General features: G+C 35.7%; 1 non-coding gene across 1 annotated transcript; it reads left to right on the forward strand.

The window, feature by feature from the left end:
- The first annotated feature begins 3,588 nt into the window (after nt 1–3,588).
- On the forward strand, nt 3,589–3,670 carry TRNAS-AGA (transfer RNA serine (anticodon AGA)). Its single transcript has one exon. It is a non-coding gene; the product is annotated as a tRNA-Ser (tRNA).
- Nucleotides 3,671–23,107: the final 19,437 nt, after the last annotated feature.

Raw genomic sequence — 23,107 nt, forward strand, 5'->3', positions numbered from 1 at the left:
CCGGCCCAACTAGAGCCCCCAACCAACTTTCAAATTCAAACGCCACTCTTATCTTATTCAGATAAGATAAGATAAGATAACTATCACCACCTATAAATAAGAGGACCCAGGTCTCCCCAAGTATTCATTCATCCCACACACCTTATACCTCTCAGATCCATTCTGACTTGAGCGTTGGAGTGTCTTTGCAGGTACCTCCCCCCATTGCTCCAGTCAAACGATCCGGCATCTACCTCAACCCGCAAGTTCTCAATCCATCTCTCAACCCGTACCAGAGACATCTTGTACAAAGATAATTTGGAGATGGAGTATTTTTTTTTTACTTTATTTGATCAATTTTAGAACCTATTTTTTATATTATTTACAAAAGTCATTGTCTACATAGTAAAACTCTTTTTAATATTAGACACTTAGACCACCCAAGATGATGCCCACAAAGCCACAGATGATTGAAATTTATACGAAGTAGTGTGTACAAAGAATTTAAATATTAATTTATCTATTATTTGCGTTCTTTTCTTTGAACCTCAAACGATTCAATCTTTATTATTAAATATAGTATAAACATGTTATATTGCCATAAATGTTATTGAAAAATTTATTCGAGAACGAATTTGATGATTAATCTATTTTTTTTCAATCAAATTAGTTCTTAAAAAATTTTATAATTGCGTTTGTCCTCCATCAATAGATTAATAGTTTCCGTTAATAGTTTTTAACTTCCGTAACCACCAGATCACCAAAACTTCCTCCTCTAACGTTGTCGCCTCTCGTGCTCCAACAACAACTTCTCATGACCAAGGGCCTCTTTGGTGTTGATTCTGCCATTTGCCACTAGGTCTCTTCAAATAGCTACTCTAAGTCTCTAACCTCCAATGAGACTCATCATTTTCAACATCCATAGGTTCAATATTAAAAACATGCTACTGTTATTATTAATTGAAAAATTGATTGTGATGTGAAATTATTTTCTTTTTTGTTCTGAGCAGTGGAGTGAAGAGGGAGTGAGAAGATGAGATTAACACTCGAAATGAAAGAATAATAGAAGAGTTTACTCTCAATAATCACACAAAACGGCATCATTTTGTATCAATTTAACCTTTATAAATCAAAACTGCGTCGTTTTAGAGGTGGTTAATGATCCATGTGGCTTTTGTTAACGGAAACTATTAACCCATTAATGAAAGGACAAGTGCAATTAAATTTAAGTCTTTTTAGGATTAATTTAATTGAAAAAATATTTAAAAACGAATTTGACGAACAGCCCATTTTTCCGGGACTATTTGACCATTAACCCTAAAAAAAAGGTACAAATATGATTTCGATAAACATTTATCTAATGTTGTGTAGCGGAAGGAAATATTCTTCAAGTTTCTTTTCCCGAACAGCTATCTCTTTTGAAGCATGGTTGACAATGTTAGGACCACAATTCCCATCTTACCAAATACTCTTTGCCACCCCCACAGCAGCTTTTCAGAAAACAATTTTGAGGCCCAAAACTCAACTCAATCGGGAAAGAAAAGATAGCATGTCCTTCGTTGGCTTCTTGTCTTTGGATGAGTATGTTAGTTACTTTATGAAAAAATGTGGTTCTTGTGCTTACACTAGTTGCACTCTAGAAATTGTTCCTTTTTCTTCACAGGTAATTCCCTCTACATAATAATTTTGGTATACTTAGTTTTTTTAAAATTGTTTATAGAAACAAAAATATAGCCAATAACTAAATTTATTTACTAGTAATAAAGAAATTTTAAGGTGAAGTATTTTTTTTTTCTGAAATTTGTCAAATATTTCAAAAATACTTTTAACTTTTATTTTATGAGTTTAATTTTAATACACTAATAATGTAAAACGTTTTACACAGTCGTATAATCACATCCGTTCTTTTGGATGATTATTTATGCCGTCAATGTGAAGGTAGTTATTTTTGTTGATATGACGTTACATAATTGGATACATGTGTAAAACTATTTCACACTGACAATGTATTAAAATTAAATTCTTATTTTATTCTAAAAAATTTTTATTTGCATTAAATATACTCGTGATAATTGATTTGTTCAAAAAATTTAGGAAAAATTCAACAATAATTTTACAAAAACAACTTTTAATATAAATAAATTAGACACAAAATTCTGCCATTGACTCCTAATTGTTAAGTATTATTGCTGGATTGATATTAAATTTGTTAGAAATTTAATTATTAAAAAATATATTTAATACAAATTAAAAATTTTTAGAATAAAATAAATAAAATAAAATTTAAAAATATTTTTAAAAATAAAAATATACTTTAAAAAATATTTTAAGAACATTAAATATATATTCTTATACGATAATTAATTAATAGCTAATATTTTTTTAGAAGAATGCTAGGGCCAGCAATTCTTGTAATTTGTAGCCATTAAATAGTTATCAAAATGGTTTTAATGGTATGAGATTGATGTAAAATTTTATCTAATGACTCACTTTTTTTTGCTGATTACATGCTGGCCAAAATTTAATAAAATTGTTGTCCTTAGACTTTTCTATTTTTTTATTCGTATAGCATAGTTGGTAATTTTAGGTCCATCCCGTGGTATAACAAATATTGCAAGAGCCTAAACAATGATTACATGGGAAGAATTATGAGATCTAAGTGGAGGATAATGCACAAATGAAGACAAATTGAACATTGCAAAATTTGCAATATTATTAGTTGATTGAGGTCACACTTCACACTACAACAATAAAACGAAGAGGACATGATGATGAAACTTTGATTGGGCCAATTTCAGTGCATCGTCATCGACAACACCCAAATATTTTCAACCACACGGAATCTAAGAAATTGAATTGTTACTTACTTTTTGGGAATATTTTGTGGGGTCGTATAAATATTCTGGAATCTGTAATTGGTCCACTATTTGACCACTATTAGTATAGTTTGGTCTTGCAACATAATTTGTTTTAAAGAGGTCACATACATAACAAATATAATTTCGTACTAAATATAAATAATTAAGAATTTTATATGGTGCAAACACAAACTCTTGGAAAGTGGAACAACGGTGACAGCAGAGGCTATCAACTCGAGAAAGTTCGTTTAATCGATTTTCAGTCACATGCATTGAGATAAATCATAATTCATAAATGAATGAATAATTAAATGTTTTGGATCAAGTTCTTCTATAATTAAAAAATTAGTAAAATAATAAAATATTACTTTAATTACTATTTAATTAAATAAAACTCATAAATAATAAAACTATAAATTAAAAAATGATTAAAATATTATTTTATTATTTTATCAAACATCTTATTTTAAAAAAACATTTTCAAATATTTTTATCAGACTTAAAAATGTGTAATCTTCATTTTTTTTATAGCGATATCATTTTTCAGTTTGTAGATATAAATAAGTATAAAGAATTAATTTTTAATTAGATAATATTAACTAATTTTTGTTTTATCGTAAAATTACTTTTTTAATTCTCGCCTTTTGAAAAATTTAGGACTCAAATTAAGATTTATAATAAAAGAATAATTTCAGATAATTTGGCTAATATTATTTAAGAGAGTAGTTTCCTAGATAACTTTTACAATAGAGTGGGCGTGCCGGAGTGGTTATCGGGCATGACTAGAAATCATGTGGGCTTTGCCCGCGCAGGTTCGAATCCTGCCGCTCACGCGCTGAAGAATATCTTTATTATTTTCAATCATATGGTATTTACCTTGCGTGACTACAAGGCATACGAGTTTCTTACCCATGGTGGCATTTCACTATTACTCTATCTTTTTGGCCTTTATTTGCCATCATCAATCAACAACACTAAGCAACAATCAATCATGCAGATTGAAGCTTAAGATGAGATATATATCAATACATGCACATCTGAAATTCTTCCTCATATATATATGTCTTGACCTCATCATTATACTGCTCATAGTGGCGTGGGTTTAATTTCCATTTCCAAATTCCAATAATAATCATTTCAATTTTCAAGCATAAAATGCACATGCTCTTCCATTCACAAACTAGAGCACGCACTTCCTTTGTCATTGGAATTGCGTGTGACGATTATACATGTCAACTATAATGGAAAAGCAAATAATGTCAATGGCATTTAGAACTAGTGTGAACTCCACAATCTTTTGACATGGTTCAAACCAATTCAAAAGAGATAAAGCCCTCTCTCTATATATAGAGTTATATATATGTTTTGGTTATGGTATTATGGGTCCATATATGAAAATTAAAGCTCTATCTTCATCCTTCACTTTCACTACTGTTTAGGGAGCATGTTGGGTATTCTTCACTAGCAATAATTGATGATATCTATAGTCTACAGTAAACTAGTTTTTTAACCGATTAATCATAATATAATGTGTCCTCAGCATGTAATAAAGAACTTAAAATTTTTTTATATCAACATTTAGTCAATTTTATTCTTTTCCTCTCTTTGCTTGTTTAAAAAGAGATTAATATTTAAATTGTTTTGTTTAACAGATCGTTAATTTAAAAAACAAAAATTTCCTAATTGAAGCGGTATAAGGAACAAAAGCACATGCGGAGTCTCTCCGAAATGCCATAAATCGAAGGGTATCATTTGTTGTAAAGTAGTTAATGCATATGCCAAATAACTGTACATTTTTTATATATTAAAAAGTTTTTTTTTTTTTTTTTCACGATATTCCTTAGTCTGGTAGGTTAATGATTAATCCATCACGGATCAAAGCTTTATTTAAGGATTTGTCCCTGTTCAATGAATTGCTGCATGTATAAGATGAGATTCGAACTCCCAACACCTATTTAAGTTAACTAGTGAGTTAACCACTAGACGAACCCAAATTAACTAAACTTTTATTTTATGTTTATTTAGCTTGATATTAGGTAAGGCGGTTGCAAATGGTCTATAGCTTGCCTAGTCACCTGGCATAACTTGCTAAATATGATGCGTCGAGTTAGATATTTGAGTCCATAAAAAAAAAAAAAAGAGAAAATGACAAATAGATTTTTGACCTTTTGATCTACGGATATTTAAGTCCTTGATGATTTAAAATACATTTAAGTCCCTGACCTTTTCAAAACCTGAACATAAACATATTGATCCTTCATGTTCACTTGGGTCTATCATACCCAACGGAAAAATCAAACGTCACTCCCGTTGTACTGACCTGGTTGATATGGTTGCACACGTAGATGAGATTTTAAAATAGAACAAATTAGACCCAAGAATCGATGTGTCCAGATTTTGAAGAAGTCAGGGACTTAAATGTATTTTTAAATTCTCAGAGACTTAAATGTGTGCAGACCAAAAAGTCAGGAATCGATTTATCCTTTTCTCACCTAACGCGCATGGTTTGGCTTGTGGAATTTAGAGGAAAGTAGCTTTCAATTCGCTCAAACCCAATACCTATTTTAAACAACAACCCTTAATTGATAAGTGAAAATTAGTCCAATAGCTCTCACTCCATTTGCTTATTCTCACTCCCTCAGCCTAAATCATTGTGTCACCTCCTATCTCCTCATATTCCATCCCTTATCTTCTGATGCAAGTACCGTTAATCCAACATTGACGCAACAACCTGATTCAACGGAAGGCACATAACCCGACTCAACATTATAAAAAAAATGTTGAATACTGAATACCGCCAGATTTACTGATAGATTTAGTGAAGGACATTATTGACAGATTTAGCAGTGGATTTTCGATAGTTACGAGTAAAAATTCGTCCCAAAAATATTTTTCGTTAGATTTCATAATCCGTCCCTAATTCCGACAGTAAAAAGGGGCATAAAAATTTATTTTATAAGCGCCAATTTTGCTGTCGGATTTACATCGAAAATTTTCGACAGTAATATGAATTAGTGAAACGCGGTATTTTGAACAACGACAAGCACCTTACTATCAAATTTATCCGCCGGTAAATCCAATGATAAAATTAAGCAAAATTCGAATTCAGAAACCCTCTCCACTCACTTTTGCAACTTCTCCACCCTCTCTTCTCTTTTTCTCTCTCGCCATTTTCTCCCTCTCCTCTCTCTCTTTCACTCCGTTTCTATCACCACCCACCAGTAGCAGTGTCTCTTCTACGCAGCAAACGAGTCCTACTCCTGCATTGTCCTAGCCCAGCCACCAGAGATCTAGACATCACTGCCAGGTTACATCGCCGTCGCTGCTGTCTCATGGGTCACCATCGTTGTAAACCCCGAAAAATTAATAAATAATTAGCCAATAAATTAATTATTATTCAAAGAAATTAGAAAACTAAATTTTATAGTTTAGGGAAGTAAAAATATTAAAAATACGAATTTTGATACTAATTTTAAAATTTTGGCCCAAAACTGGACCAAAACTGAGCATAGGTTGAAGGAGAGGGAGTGAACACCGAAAAACCCCAAACCCTCGTCAAACATTTCAATTTCACGTAACTTTCAATCCGGAGCTCCAATTGACGAGCCGTCAGTGGCCACGTATTCGTCTCAGAATTCTCTTCAACTTCATCTGAACAAAGTGGTAAGAAATTTGTATTTCTCGTCCAATTCTTCCCCTACTCAATTTTGTGGGTTTTGAGTTTGGGTATTGATGAATTGAATGATTTTGATAGTTTAGGTGAACTCTAGTAATGAAAAATCACCGAGTTTTGTCCAATTGATCTGTGGGTAAGATAAGAAACTATTGAACCCTTGTGAATCATTGAGTTAGTGAACCATATGATGATTATAGTGATATTGTATGAATTAGATTGTGTTCTTGTTGATTTGGAGTTCAATTGGGCAGTTTGGAACGAAATCCGGGTAATTAAGCTTGAGGATTTGACGTTTGGAAGCTTGGAGCTTTTGAAAGGAGAGGTTTTTGAGGAGTTCCGAGCTTAAGGAGGAACCAGCCAATGTATGGTTTTGGTTTCTCGTAGTTAATATTTAATGTCACGTAAAAACTTAGGCTAGAAGACCTTAAGATAGGAATGACTTAAATGAATTATTGATAGATTTTTTAAATGGTATATGATGTGTATTTAATTTTATGAATGGTTTGTTATTGGAGTTGGTTGGATTTTAGAAAAGATTTAATATTAAAAATTAGTTTGATTTTGAAATAATTTGACACTAAAAATGATATGAATGACTGAGAGGAGTTTGGTTTGGTGGTTGGGACCCTTGAAGGGTGGCAGAAGTTCGAATTTTCATGGAGATTCTGTCGAAATTTTTATAAAAAATTGGAGGTTTCGTTTGAAGTGGTTATTTAGAAAGGTTTGGGTTTAAGGATTTTATGATTTGATTTTGAGTTTGATTTATTTAGAAAAGAATGAATTAAGTTTTGAGTATGAATTTTTGATGAATGATGATGACATTGAGACTAATTGTCGACCTTCTGTCGCAAGATGTGACTGGGCACTTTAACTCCCCGGGTTCCCCTATATGTATATATATATATATATATATATATATATATATATATATATATATATATATATATATATATATATATATATATATATATATATATACATATGGATTTTGAATTTTATATTATTGAGCTTGGAGTTTGACTTCTTGGAATATTATATAATTGAGCTTAGAGTTTGACTCCATGGATATTATTTTTGAGTTTGGGGATGTCGCACAGAGGGACTGTCCAATGGTTAACTACCAGGACATGCCAGGTTGGCTATATAATCGCTAGATGAGACTCATCAGCTATAGGACAGGCATACATCATGTGCATTTGTATGTTTTGCTTGAGTGTGTATCGTTTTGGTTTTCTTAATTACTTAACTCTGCTTATTTGCTACTTGTTCTACTTGCTATAATTGCACCTCTATCCGTGTTTTCTTTGCTTGAATTATATGTGTATGTTTTCTATGAGACCCCTCTTGGCGGAGGTGTGAGAGGGGGTTGTTCCACCAGCGATTTGGAGGGTTAGAGGAGATAGAAAGTAATGTCAAGTTAAAGTTAGATTAAGATTAGATTGACAAAAGGTGCAGAGTTAGAATAGGGCTGGGACCCTTAGTTAGATTACCGATATTATTGGTTTAGAATAAATTTTAAGATTAATCTGAATGTCGAAGTTTTAGGAATGCCTCTGGCTTTTTCGAGACCTTTTATATTAACTATGCGGACATCTTTACCATGCTGAGAACTCCCGGTTCTCATTCTATACATATTTTTATTGTTTTTCAGATGCAGGTAGAGGGGCACCTCGTTGAGCATTTGGAGACCCTCCTTACAAGCGAAGAATTGCCTTTTGGGCTGTTATATTTTGTTTTAGACTATGTATATATGTATATAGAATCTCCGCATGCATATTTTGTATTTTGTCCCTCCTAGAGGTTGACTTGGAGAAACAGGTGTTTATTCTGTAGTTTGAGTTATATTTTGGGTTGTATTTATATATGTAATTACATACTCTGGCCGGCCTTAACTTCGCAGGTCGAATCTGGAGCTTGATATTTGTGTTTTGGAACTCTGATATGTATATTATGTTTTTAGCCTTCTTTTGATTTATTTATCCGTTTTACGATTATCCCTGCGAGTGTGAAATGATTTTCTGTTTTTGCTTCTGCTTAGCTTCTTCTTCAAGGCTCCTAGATGTGAATTCTTTCAACTATATTTATATAAGTCTTTTTTTAGAGGTCGTAATACCTCGCCACCTCTGCTTTACGACTTAAGCGTAAGGCTCTATGTGGTAGGGTGTTACAATCGTCGTTGTTCGCCGTCGTTTCTCTCCAGTTTTGTGTGAATCTTTCCCATTCTTCAATTTGTCAATTTTTATTTAGAAAATCCTAACACTACTCCATTAATAACAGATGTGGGAGAAGTTTGACGTTACCACTGTACTGTGAGCATCACCACCGCAACTCAACAACCAGGTTTAAATTTTTTATTTTTATTAGTTTTTTAACTTTTTATGTAATTTTATATTTGGTTTTTTGTTATAAAATGTAAGTCAGATTGAAATATTAGTTTTTTTGAAAATTTTTATTTTAATTTGTGTTTAAATTTTATTTTTTTTAATTTACTAATTAGGGTATGTAGTTTAAATTAATTATTAGGGTATGTGATTTTAAATTAATAATTATATATATGCACGCTCAAGAATGTTTGAGTTGTTGAAAGATTTTATTTGAGTTTAGTAAATGAGTTTCTTTCAATTGTATTAAATTTATATCGTTTATTTTTTTATGTCTGTTGTTAATTTGGTGAAATTAGAATTAGGTTTTAATTAATTACAATGTTGAGTTTTGCTTATTCCTTCTAAATTAGTTTTTGAATTAGTTTCACCTTGTGAACTTAATAAGTTATCTTTTTTATTAGGATGGTGTTATTTTCTTTGAAATCAATTGGTCTTCGCTTTTTTTTAGTTTAAGCAATCATATTCCAAGTTGATTTTCTATCTCTGAATATAACAAAGTGTATAAGTTTTATACGGGACTTACTTTTCAGGTTGGTATAGAGTTTTAGGACGGAAGTGGGAGAAGGTTGTCTAGTGGTACCTTCTCGAAATCCTTGTTTGCTGGAAAATTGCGGAATAATAAGGGGTTGTGCACTAGAATGACTAGAAATTGATGTTTTCTTGAATGCGTGCTTGTTTTAATTAATGCTTGCAACTATTTTTTGTGTAAAAATTTGATAAATTTTTTTGTTAAAACCTTTGTTTGGTTTGTAAAAAAATAAAAATTATATTTGGAGGTGACTTCTAATTATAGATGAAACTCTGCCGAAATTTCTAAAAAATCTAAATATAATTGAATGATGAAATAAAAAACAAAAGTCCTTTTGATATCGACTGAATAATAGTCATGAAATGAATAATATTGTATCGATTACTTAAAACTCCTCTCTCTCTCTCTCTCTCTCTCTTTCTCTGTAGACATGAGGAGAGACAAAGGTATCACGAATCGGCATCATGGTTGGTGCAAAATTTACAATCCACAAGCTAACCGACAAGTGCACCGGGTCGTACCAAGTAGTACCTCAGGTGAATGAGGGTCGATCCCACGATGATTGATGGATCAAGCAACAATGGTCAAGTGAATTGTTTAGTCAGACAAACAGAAAATAGTGTTTGGGTCTCAATTGCATTAAACAGTAATTCAGAGAATCCGAAAGCAAGCAGTAAACGGGTTGTGAAATATATATGGAGAAACAGTTAGGGCTTCAGAGACATTTATCTTCCGGATTAACTTTTCTTATTAACTATTTTAATCATGTAAGATTCTATTTATGGCAAACTATATGTGACTAAACCCTAATTTCTAGACCTTTTTAGTCTCCTCTAACCTTCATCAACCACGAATTCCTTGGTCACTTAATTCCAATTAGAGGGTGAAGTTCAATTCTAGTTATATGCCACAGAAACCGTAATTACCCAAATATAAGAGGATTATATGTCACGTATCCCATTAAGTCCAGATAATTAGAAATTTAGGAGAAATTATTTTCAAGCTGTTGTTCAAGTAAAGAGCTTTTCCAAGTTATACAAAAACTCAATTACAACAAGGGTCATACTTCCATTCCACCTAAATTCATAAGATAAAGAACGAAAACAATTCTTGAAATAGAAATCAGTACATAAATTAAAATAAAAAAATAATAGTATCAATCTATATAATAGAGAGCTCCTAACCTTAACAGTGGAGGTTTAGTTGCTCATGCTTCAGAAAGAAAAACAAGGATTCTGAAAACTGTCAAGTGCGGAATGAGGTAAGAGAGAAGAGAAGAGCCCGAAGGGCTGATTCTTTTTCCCTTTTATATCTAATCCTAATTAATGTAAATTATATTTTCTAAAACTAAATAATATCTTTTCCTATTTTTTGATTAAAATAAGAGTTTTAATCAGAATAAAAGCAAATCCTCGAATGCTGTTTGATTGAGCACTGGGACCACTTGATGATTGACGAACTGACACCTAACTTGGAGTGGAGCACGCCTAACTTGGAGTGGGCAGCAAGGAGTGGCGTGGAGTGCTTGAGCTGGCGCCTAACTTGGGTTGGAGTGCGCCTAACTTGGAGTGGTCAGTATCCACTTGCGTGTTGTTATTGTGTTTGGCGCCTAACTTGAGAAATCTCAAGTTAGGCGCAGCCTTGGTAGCCTCCTTTTCACACTTTCCCTTTGTCCTGGTGCCTAACTTGGGATTTGTCAAGTTAGGCGCCAACCATGCAACCTTGGAGTAATGCATTTAGTTGATCTTGGCACCTAACTTGAGAAACCTCAAGTTAGGCGCCACCCTTGTAGAATTGATAGAGGAGAAGTATGGACTATCAAATATCGTTGAAAAGCTCCAAAAGTTAGCTTTCCAACGCCAATAGAAGTACGTCCATTGGACCTCTGTAGCTCGAGTTATTCAGGTTAGAGTGCAGATAGGTCAAGGTTGATAGCATCATTCGCTTCCTTCTCATTTTCTATAGAAACTCCATCAAATCTAGCCGAATACTACCTAAAATAAATAGAATTGCACATGAATCAAAGTAGCATCCATGGTGGCTAAAAGATAATTAATTCTTGATTAAACTCAACAAATTGAATGCAAATTCACTATGAAAAGATAGGAAAGATTCTCACGCATCACAACACCAAACTTGAACTATTGCTTGTCCTCAAGCAACCAAAACTAACATAGGCTCAGGATGTGAATTTGCATGAGAGTGAGAGTTCAATTAAGCTCATGTCTCTTCTTGAAGTGGGGTTTATCTATTGCAATACTGAATAGTTTTGGCATCTCACTCTCCTTTGAATCAGAAGAATGTCACTGTAATTCGGAATTAGAATCTAGACAATATTATGAATTCTCTAATCTTTTAAACTTCAGTTTAATCCTTGAACACAACAAATTTCTTTTTAATTCTCTTTTCCTTGGTGCTTTGCACCTTGAGTCTAGCCATGACTTTAAATGTTTTGTCTCAAGCTTTACTTGACACAAGAACACCACAAGCACTTAACTGGGAAACTCTTTTTAAGTTCTGATTTTTCTTTTAGTTTCTCCCAGACAGTGGTGCTCAAAGCCTTTGGCATACTCTGTTAAATGCATTTGATTTTGACTCTTAGTGCTTTGTCTCAATGATTACTTGACACATTCACACCACAAGCATATGACTAGGGAAACAACTCTTTGAGCTTTTAATCATGTCTGAGCTCCATAGTCATTGATGCTCAGAGCCTTGGATCTTGCTTTTTATTTTTTTTCTTTTTGCTGTTTCTTTTGCTTCAAGGATCAAGCCTTCACTAATTTCAGAGAATTCATAATAGTTCTCTAAATTCCTGTTCCTTACATAGCAACATCCTTTTATTCAAATTCAAATATGCACGGTTCATGTCATGCATTCAAAATTACAGAGAATACCACCACATTTAAGTAATTAAGACTTTTCTTTGTTATAAACTCTATTTCTCATGCAATACATCTTTTTCTTCTTTTTTCTTTTGGATTCAAGACCAGTGAGCAATACATAAGACACTTTTCAGAATTAAAAGCAAATAATAGAATAAGAATAACAAAATAAACTAGAACCTAGGAATTGAAATAACAAAGGATCATGCAATAACTAAGACAAAACAACAGAAAACAGGAATAAAACATAGTAATGGCAAAATAACGTAGGAAGTGAAAGGAACTAAGCCACCTCAATCTCCTTGGTGAGGATCTCTATCCTCTAGTTGTGATCCATATGATCCTCTCAGGCGGCTAAAATCCTGTCTCAGCTGAAAGATCTCCTGGCGTTGAAAGTTCTGATCAGCTCTCATCTGATCAAGGGTGGTAGTGAGATACTCCCAGTGGCGATCTTGCGTCGCCCTTATCTCCTCAACAGATGCAGTGTACTGCTGCCAGTGGCTGTCATGCATGATCTTCATCTGCTCAATGGAGGAGGTGAGCTGCTGCCAGTATTCCTGAGGTGGAAAGTAGTGTCCCTGAGGCAGTGGTGGCTGATCCTGCTGAGCTTCCTCCAGAACCTATTCTTCTCCGTGGACCCTGTGCCGTTCTTTGTGAGTCTCCATGCTCTTCTTTGTGATTAGTCTCTCAATAGGAATGGGGAAATCATTCTCCACCTTTACCCCTGCTGCTTCACACAGGCGGTAAATCAGATGTGGAAAGCCGAGCTTAGCCTTCTTATAGGGGGCTGGAGGCAATGTTGTATATCTACTCTGGGATAATATCCTCCACCTCCACCACTTCTCCCTTCAAGATACTGTAAATCATGACAGCCTAGTCTACAGTGCATTCGGACCGGTTGCTAGTAGGTATGATGGACCTTCGGATGAAGTCTAACCATCCTCTAGCTAAAGGAGTAAGCTTAGTGCTCTTTAAGTGGTTCGGCTTTCCCTCAGTACCTACCCTCCTCTGAGAACCCGGAATGCATAATGCTTTAATAACTAGATCCAAATCTTGGTCCCCATGCATCCTCTCACTGTAACAGTCAGACATATGGTCTCGACCCGGTAGATGGAGGATCTGGCGGATGTTCCTTGGACTGAAGTCAATTACTTTTCCTCTTACATAGCTCTGATAATTCTTCTCATTGACTCCTTCTACATCTTTGTATGTGACCCAGAGATTTCCATAAAATTTCTGGACCATCAGTTTTCCCACCTCAGTGTGCGGGTTGCACAGAAATTGCCACCCTCTTCTATCAATTTGATATTGAATTTTCGGATATTCATCCAGTGTTAGTGCAAATCTCACTTCTGGAGTCACACCCCTTTTTAAAGTATGCTCATAAAAATGTTCCTCATGAAGCATGGATCTGAATCTGTGTGTATCATGAGAACTGGTGGCCGGTTCTTTACCTTTCCTTTTCTTTGAAGGTGTACTAGTTTTGGGTGCCATTACAGAAAATAGAGAAAACAGACAAGCAAAGTGATAACATCAAACTTAAAATTTTTGTTCGTTCCCGAGCAAATTAAAGAAATATAAAGGGAAAGAAGAAAGTGAAACAGAAGAAAATAAAGCTTAATGCTAAAAATTTCTTTGTTATTTTTTTTGTTTTTTTTTTACTGAATACTAAAACGGTAGAAGAAAAGAATAGGGGATGGACAGAGGAAGGGGGGATGAAGGGTTGAGTAGGTATGGAAGGGGGGACTGTTCGTGTATAAGGGATTGGGAATTGAGGGAGGGGTGAAGTATTGTGGGCTGTGTTCGGAAGAGGGAGGGAACAAGTTGGGTTGGAGAGTGTGGAGTGAAGGAAGGAATGTGATTTGTGTTGTAAGTGTAGAGGGGTGAATGGGGTTTGTATAGAGGGCTTGGTGGGGGGTTTGGTTCACGGGAATGTGTTGGGAAGGAGAGGGTGTCACGGGTGGTTCTTGGAAATGGGGGAGGGGGGCTGGTCACGGACTTGACTTGGGAGGGGGGGCATGGAAGAAGGGTATGGTTGGTCAGTGTGAAGGCTTGTAAAAGGAGGAAGGATCTTGGATTGATTGGAGGGGTGGGGACCGTATCTCAAGATATAGGCATGATTTGGTATGGAATTAGTCAAGGTGAGGAGGGGGCTTTTGATGCTGTGCCTAACTTGAGTGCACCTGCGCCTAACTTGGTGTGTGTGCGAAGCCTGGCGCCTAACTTTGGTGATGTTACGCCTAACTTGAGGTGAGTAAGGTCTGGCGCCTAACTCACTATGAACGGCGCCTAACTTGAATTGAAGACCTTCAATCAGGCGCCTAACTTCAAGCTCCTTGCAATTCACAGCGCCTAACTTGAGGCCTCCCGAGTGCAACCACTACCCCTTCGGCCAACTTGACCTCACACGGTGCCTTACTTCCTTTGGGTCCTCACACCTAGCACCTAACTTGAGAATTCTCAAGTTAGGCGTGGGCCAGGCAGGGGGAAATTCTCTTGTCCGCTTCATATGGTGCCTAACTTGAGATTTGCAAGTTAGGCGCGAACCCTCCAGAGAAAAATGCCTCTGTGTATGCAGCATGTGGCGTCTGACTTGAGATTTTCAAATTAGGCATCACCCAATCCAAATCAATATACTCCTGAATGTCCGAAACTCTGTATTTAGGAACCTATTTCCGATTCAATTACTCTGCATAATCCAAACATACTAAAACAAATGAAAAACAGTAAAAACTCAACTAAAACCAAATAAATAATAAAAATCAAATCAACAGAAAACAAACTAAAAGATACGAAAACATCGGGTTGCCTCCCGACAAGCGCTTCTTTAACGTCACTAGCTTGACGGTCAGTTCTACTAGTTCAGCAGATGAGCAGACCTTTGGCGATCAATCTCGCCTCCAAGATAGTGCTTCAACCTCTGGCGATTGACTGTAAATTTTTTGTCAGAATTCTCTTCCTGAATCTCTACATGACCATATGGTGAGTGATGCGTGAGCATCTTTCTTACCTTTTCCTAGTGAATTTGCATTTAATTTGTTAAGTTTTATCAAGAATTCATTATCTTTTAGCCACTATGGATGCTACTTTGAGTCTTGTGCAATTCTGTTTATTTTAGGTAGCATTTGGTTGGATTTGATAGAGTTTCTGCAGAGAAAGAGAAGAAACTAAGGAGCTGACCAGTGAGGAGCGACGCGTGCGCGTGCCTGACGCGTATGCGTGATTTGGAGCTATCCAAGGCGACGCGTGTGCGTACCTGACGCGTATGCGTGAAAAGTGAAAGTTCCACAGCGACGCGTGCGCGTACCTGACGCGTACGCGTGACACGTGAAGAAGACCATCGACGCGTACGCGTGACTGACGCGTACGCATGACATGCGCCACGTGCAGAATTTGCAGAAAACGCTGGGGGCGATTTCAGGCCGAGTTTATACCCAGTTTTCGGCCTAGAAACACAGACTAGAGCCAGGGGATAGCAGAGACTCAAAGGAGATTCACACAAGAATGATTATGCCCACTCCACATTAGGCGTGGACCCTACGAAGCAAGTGGTCCCCATCCATCAATTGAAGACATGCTGATTGCTTTAATTAATTCTGATTTAAACTTTAATTTTTATTATAGAATAGGAAAATATATTATTTTAGTTTTAGAAGATAGATTTTAAATTAATGAGGATTAGATATAAAAGGGATTCCAACAGGGGGATTCTAGCCCAACATTATTCCATTCCAAACTACCAAACTACATTTTTTTCAGAATCCTTATTTTCCTTTTACCATGAGCAACTAAACCTCCACTGTTAAGGTTAGGAGCTCTGTCTATTGTATGGATTGATTTTATTTTTTTTTCTATTTTAATTCATGTTTTGATTTATATTTCAAGAATTGTTTTCGTTCTTTATTTTATGAATTTGGGTGGAACGGAAGTATGACCCTCTTTCTAATTGCGTTCTTGTATAACTTGGAAAAGCTCTTTACTTGAACAACAGCTTGAAAACTTCTCCTAAATTTCTAGTTTATCTGAATTTAACGGGATACATGACATATAATCCTTTTATATTTGGATAATTATAATTTCTGTGGCATATAACTAGAATTGAACTTCACCCCCTAATTGGAATTAATTGACCAAGGAATTGGCTGTTGATGAATTTTAGAGGAGACTAGAAAGGTCTAAGGAATTAGGGTCTAGTCACATAGAGTTGCCATGAATTAAATCTTGCATGATTAAAATAAATTAATAAGAAAAGTCAATCCGGAAAATAGATAACTCTGAAGCCTTAACTGTTTCTCCATACTTTATTCCCAACTTATTTACTTGCCTTTCTTTAATATTCTTTCTATTGTTTAATGTCTTTGAACTCTCAAACACTATTTTCTGTTTGCCTAACTAAGTAAATCAATTAACAATTGTTGCTTAGTCCTTCAATCCTCGTGGGATCGACCCTCACTCACCTGAGGTATTACTTGGTACGACCCGGTGCACTTGTCGGTTAGTTTGTGGGTTATAAATACCGCACCAGTGAGGCTCTAGTTACCATGAACGTTCTTGACCACCGGGATTTCAGCTTCCTGGGAAAGAGTTTTAGCCTTGAATTGAATAGAAGCACTCGCTGACCTGGCGCAAAGACTCTGATGGCAGTCTTCTTGCCATGCCATATCTTAGTTCTTTTCTTATAGAGCTTGGCGTTCTCATAGGCTGAATATCTGAATTCATCAAGCTCATTCAATTGAAGCATTCTCTTTATTCTTATAGCCTGAGCATCAAAGTTCAGATATTTGATTGCCCAGTAAGCTTTATACTCCAGCTCCACTGGCAAGTGACAGGCTTTACCATAGAACAACTGATAAGGGGACATGCCAATAGGAGTCTTGTATGCTGTCCGGTAAGCCCAGAGAGCATCATCAAGCTTCTTAGACCAGTCCTTCCTTGAGGTACTGACGGTCTTCTCTAGAATCCTCTTTAGTTCCCTGTTAGATACCTCAACATGTCCACTTGTCTGAGGGTGATAGGGGGTTGCCACTTTATGACAGACTCCATACCTCTGCAGAAGTGAGTCCAACTGTCTGTTACAGAAGTGACTTCCACCATCACTAATGAGTGTCCTTGGGACACTAAACCGGCTGAATATATATCTCTGAAGAAAGCTCATCACCACTTTGGCATCATTGGTGGGCAAAGCCGCAGCTTCCACCCACTTGGACACATAATCAACTGCCACCAAGATATAGTTGTTGGAATATGAGGGTGGAAAAGGTCCCATGAAATCAATACTCCACACATCAAATAACTCAATCTCAAGAATCCTTGCTGTGGCATCTCATGGTTGGCAGGGAGGTTCTTAGCTCTTTCACATCTGTCACAGTTATTCACAAATGCTCTTGAATCCCGGAAGAGAGTCGGCGAGTAAAAACCGCTCTGAAGGACCTTTGTTGCTATTTTTTCACCACCAAAGTGGCCTCCATAATCAGAGCCATGATAGTGCCAAAGAATCTGCTGTGTTTCCTCTTCTTGGACACATCTCCAGATTATACCATCTGAGCATCTTCTAAAAAGGTGTGGTTCCTCCCAAAAGTAGTACTTTGCATTAGTTAGGAGCTTCTTCACTTGTTGTTTACTGTACTCCTTTGGAATGAAATTCATGGCTTTGTAATTTGCAATATCTGCAAACCATGGAGCCTACTGAATAAGGAATAGTTGCTTATCCGGAAATGTCTCAATCACAGCTGTGGGTGGTTGTACTCCTGCTTCAGGTTCAATTCTGGAGAGGTGGTCAGCTACTTGGTTTTCTGACCCTTTCCTGTCTTTTATCTCAATATCATACTCCTAAAGGAGTAACACCCATCTGATTAATCTAGGTTTAGAATCCTGTTTGGTTAGAAGGTACTTTAAAGCTGCATGATTAGTATAAACAATAACATTAGAACAAATTAAATAGGACCTAAACTTATCAACATCATACACAATAGCTAACAATTCTTTTTCTGTAGTTGTGTAATTCTTTTGAGCCTCATTTAACACACGGCTAGCATAGTAAATGACATGTATAAGCTTGCCATGTCTCTATCCTAAAACAGCTCCAATAACATAATCACTAGCATCACACATTAATTCAAATGGTAAATCCCAGGCAGGGGGAGCTATGATGGGAGCAGAGGTAAGGTTTGCTTTCAGAGTTTCAAAAGCATGCAGACATTCAGCATCAAATACAAAAGGAACATCAGCAACTAATAGGTTGCTCAATGGTTTAGCAATTTTAGAAAAATCCTTTATAAATCTCCTGTAAAATCCTGCATGACCCAAGAAACTCCTGACTGCCTTAACATTAGATGGTGGTGGTAATTTTTTAATTACCTCCACCTTTGCTCTATCAACCTCAATCCCCTTGCTTGAAACTCGGTGTCCAAGAACAATACCTTCTGTAACCATAAAATGACATTTTTCCCAATTTAAAACAAGGTTTGATTCTTGACACCATTTCAAGACCAGAGATAAATGCTTAAGGCAGAATTCAAAAGAATTACCAAAAACAGAAAAATCATCCATAAATACCTCAATGAACTTTTCAACCATATCAGAAAAAATTGAAAGCATACACCTCTGAAAAGTTGCTGGAGCATTACAAAGTCCAAATGGCATTCTCCTGTAAGAAAATACTCCAAAAGGACATGTGAATGCTGTCTTCTCTTGATCTTGAGGGTCCACTGCAATTTGGTTATATCTAGAATATCCATCTAGAAAACAATAAAAAGCATGACCAGCTAATCTCTCAAGCATCTAATCAATGAAAGGCAAGGAGAAGTGATCCTTCCTTGTAGCAATGTTGAGCCTCCTGTAGTCTATGCACATTCTCCATCCTGTGATGGTTCTTGTAAGAATTAGCTCATTCTTTTCATTCTTGATCACTGTCATCCCTCCTTTCTTGGGAACTACCTGCACAGGACTCACTCAAGGGCTGTCAAAAATAGGGTATATAATGCCGGCTTCCCATAGTTTCACTACGTCTTTTTGGACCACCTCTTTCATAGTTGGATTAAGTCTCCTCTGTAGTTGCACAACCAATTTAGCATCATCTTCAAGAAGGATCTTGTGCATACACTTTGTTGGACTAATCCCCTTTAAATCACCAATGGTCCACCCAAGAGCTGTTCTATGGCTTCTGAGCACTGTAATAAGCGCCTCTTCCTCTCCAGACTTCAAGGAAGAACTAATAATCATTGGATATGAATCATTTTAACCTAAGAACACATATTTCAGAGAAAGAGGCAAAGGTTTTAGCTCAAGCTTGGGAACCTCTTTCTCCCTCTCAGGCGTGTGTACCAGGTCCTTCTGGGGTGGTGAATCATCAATCTCAAGTAATTCATACTCAGAAAGAGGATCCAGAATATCATCAAGTACCTCAGCTTCCAGTACCTCTTGAACAAGTGGTTCAACAACATCAACTCTCATACACCCTTCAGAATCATTAGGGTATTTGAGAGCTTCAAATACATTAAGGACCATGATAAATCACTATTTTATGGTTTATCTTGTGCTCAATTGAGTGTATTTTATCAATCTTTCATACACTTATTCATACTATTTGCATGGTTTTACATTCTCCTTCCTAATTTTGTGCTATGATTGAAAACATGCTTCTTTGGCCTTATATTTGCTAATATTAATCCCCTTTCATTACCATTAGATGCCTTGATATGTGTATTAAGTGATTTCAGATTTTATAGGGCAGGAATGACTTGGAGGATAGAGAGGAAGCATGCAAAAGTGGAAGGAATACAAGAAGTTGAAGGAACTGCAAAGCTGTCAGCCTAACCCTCTCTCACTAAAACGGTCATAACTTGAGCTACAGAAGTCCAAACGATGCGGTTCTAGTTGCGTTGGAAAGTTAACGTCCGGGGCTTCGATTTTATATATAATATGTCATAGTTGCCCTGAGGCAAGGCGACACGAACGCGCGCTCCACGCGGACGTATCGCAGTGACGAAAATCAGCGTGGCAGATTTCTTCTCCAGCGATTTCTGGGCTGTTTTTGACCTAGTTTTCGGCCCGGAAAACATAGATTAGAGGCTATAAAGTGGGGGAATGCATCCATTTATTAACACATCAGCTCATAATTCACAATTTTAGGTTTTTAGATGTAGTTTTTAGAGAGAGAGGCTCTCTCCTCTCTCTTAGGATTTAGGATTAGGATTTCTCTTAATTTTAGGATTACTTCTCTTCAAGGACAGGTTTAATATTCTTTTAATTTATTTTATATTTTTATTTATTACTTTAATTATTATTTATCTTTTCAACTTGACTTATGCTACATTCATGTTATGATTTTCTTATTTAATACACATTATTGAGGTATTTCAGATTTAAGATTGCTTTCCTTTATTTATATAAATAATTTAGATTTTTCCCTTTTGGCTTTGGTTGATTAATTGGTGACTCTTGAGTTGTCAAACTCATCGTGATTGATAATTGTTATCTTTGCTGATTGATTTAAATTCCTATAACTCTAGTCTTTCCTTAGGAGTTGACTAGGACTTTAGGTGCTAAATTGATTTATCCACTTGACTTACCTTCATAGTTAGAGGTTGACTTAGTGGGAGCAAAAATATAATTCTCATCACCATTGATAATGATAACTAGGATAGGACTTCTAATTTTCATACCGTGCCAAAAGTTTTATTAGCTATTGATTTATTAATTCTTGCAATCTATTTTTCTCATTCAAACCTTTTTCAAAAACCCAAAAATACTGTTTTTTCATAACCAATAATAAATCATACTTTTCTGCAATTCCTTGAGAAGACGACCCGAGGTTTAAATACTTCGGTTTATAAATTTTATTGGGTTTGCTTAAGTGACAACCAAAACGTTTGTACGAAAGGATTTTCTGTTGGTTTAGAAGCTATACTTACAACGCGATCATATATTTGTGAATTTCTTTACCGATAAGAAATCCGATTCGTCAAAATGGCGCCGTTGCTGGGGAATTACAAACGTGTGCCTTATTATTGGTTATTGTAAATATTTGCTTTTTGCTTGTTTATTTATTTTTATTTTTGTTTTTATTTTTTTCTTTTTCGTAAATTAAGAGGTTATTGGTTTTTATTTAGTTATTAAAAAAATTTTTTTTTCAAAAATTTGTTCTTGGTGTTCATCTTGATCTTCAAGTTGTTCTTCGTGTTCATCTTGACCTTCAAGTTGTTCTTAGTTGTTTTCTTTGTTTTGACCTAAAAATTTTAAGTTTGGTGCCATTTTATTGTTTTTCTCTTTCTGCATTTAATTCAAAAAATATATTTTCTCTTTATTTTAATTGCATTTTCAAAATTTGCAAAAAAAAAAAATTCAGATTTTTATTTTAAAATTTTTATCTTATCTTATCTTAGTTTTAAATTTCAAAATTCAAATCTTTTTCAAAAATCATATCTTTTTTTAAAATCTTATCTTATCTTATTTCAAAAATCAAATTTCAAAATTCAAAATTTCAAATTTCAAAATCTAAAATTCAAATTTCAAAATTTAATTTTCAAATTCAAAATTTAAATTTCAGTAACCTTTTAATTTAAATTTGTTTTTATTTTCGTTTTTAATTTTTATTTGTTATTATGAGTTCTCACCCCATCGCTTTGAGTTTGGTCCCAATGCTATTGCAAGGAATGAAAATTATAACAGAAACATGCATCAAGGCCAAAACAATCAGAGATGGAAGGAGTCACGAGGATCTGATCAACTATTTTGGCAACATCACCTTCCAAGATACCATGGACAACGACCATCCTACAATGCATGCCAAGACAATAGATATGGTGGACCCCCTTGTAGTTACCAGCAAGCTCCATTATATGCCAATGAACCACCTTCTCAAAATAGCTTTGGACCACCATACTCACAAGCTCCTTTCTACCATTCACCTCCATATGATCCTAACCCGTATCCACCATACCAACCACTTTATGAGCCAAATGAACCATACATAGAACCACCCCCATTCCAACACAATTACTCTCATGAACCACCACCTCAATATACACCATCTCCTTATCATTATCAAGATGAACCACCTCCGTATTATGAGCTCTCTCTCCCAACCAATGAACCCTCATATCCACCTCAATCTCCAATGGATGACACCCTTCGAGTCCTTCTTCAAGGACAAGCAAAGATGCAAAGAGGTGTACTGGAACTTGTGACTGCCTTAACCGAGGTAGTGAATAAATTAGCTTCCTAACATCTGAACACTCAAAGTCCTCCCATGGCTACATGTGGAGAATCAAAAGAAGAGCATAGCATGAAGGAGACACTAGAAACTTCGGTGGACAATGAGGAACATGGCTTTGTATTGGAACAAGTGGAGAAAACCGTAATAGTTAAAGAGGAGGAAGTGGTTGAAGACTTAGGAGATGCAGAACCTCCATGGAAAAGTCCAGCCATAGAACCTCCTTCCAAGACATTTGAATTTGATGCCAAAGAGGATGTACAACCTCCAAGGCATATCATAGCTAAAACTTTGAAGAGGTTGATCAAGAGACGGAAATTAAAGAAGAAGAAGCACAACCTCCCATGCCCTTGGTAAGTAATGAAGAAGAGATTGAATTGGAAGAAAGCTACCAAGAGGAAGAGGTTGAAATTGAAGAAGTTTGCAAAGAGGTGGAAGTTGTCAAAGAGCACAAGGGAGTGGAGCTTGAAATCACCTTGTCAAAGTTATTGGAGACCTCTCCGCCTAAGTCACCATCATCCTTCACAACATTCAAGTGGGTAAAATTCATATCCCTTAGCTTTCTCATCCCACTTGAATATAG

Source organism: Arachis hypogaea, chromosome 14, assembly GCF_003086295.3.
Source record: "Arachis hypogaea cultivar Tifrunner chromosome 14, arahy.Tifrunner.gnm2.J5K5, whole genome shotgun sequence".
NCBI classification, from domain to species: domain Eukaryota; kingdom Viridiplantae; phylum Streptophyta; class Magnoliopsida; order Fabales; family Fabaceae; genus Arachis; species Arachis hypogaea.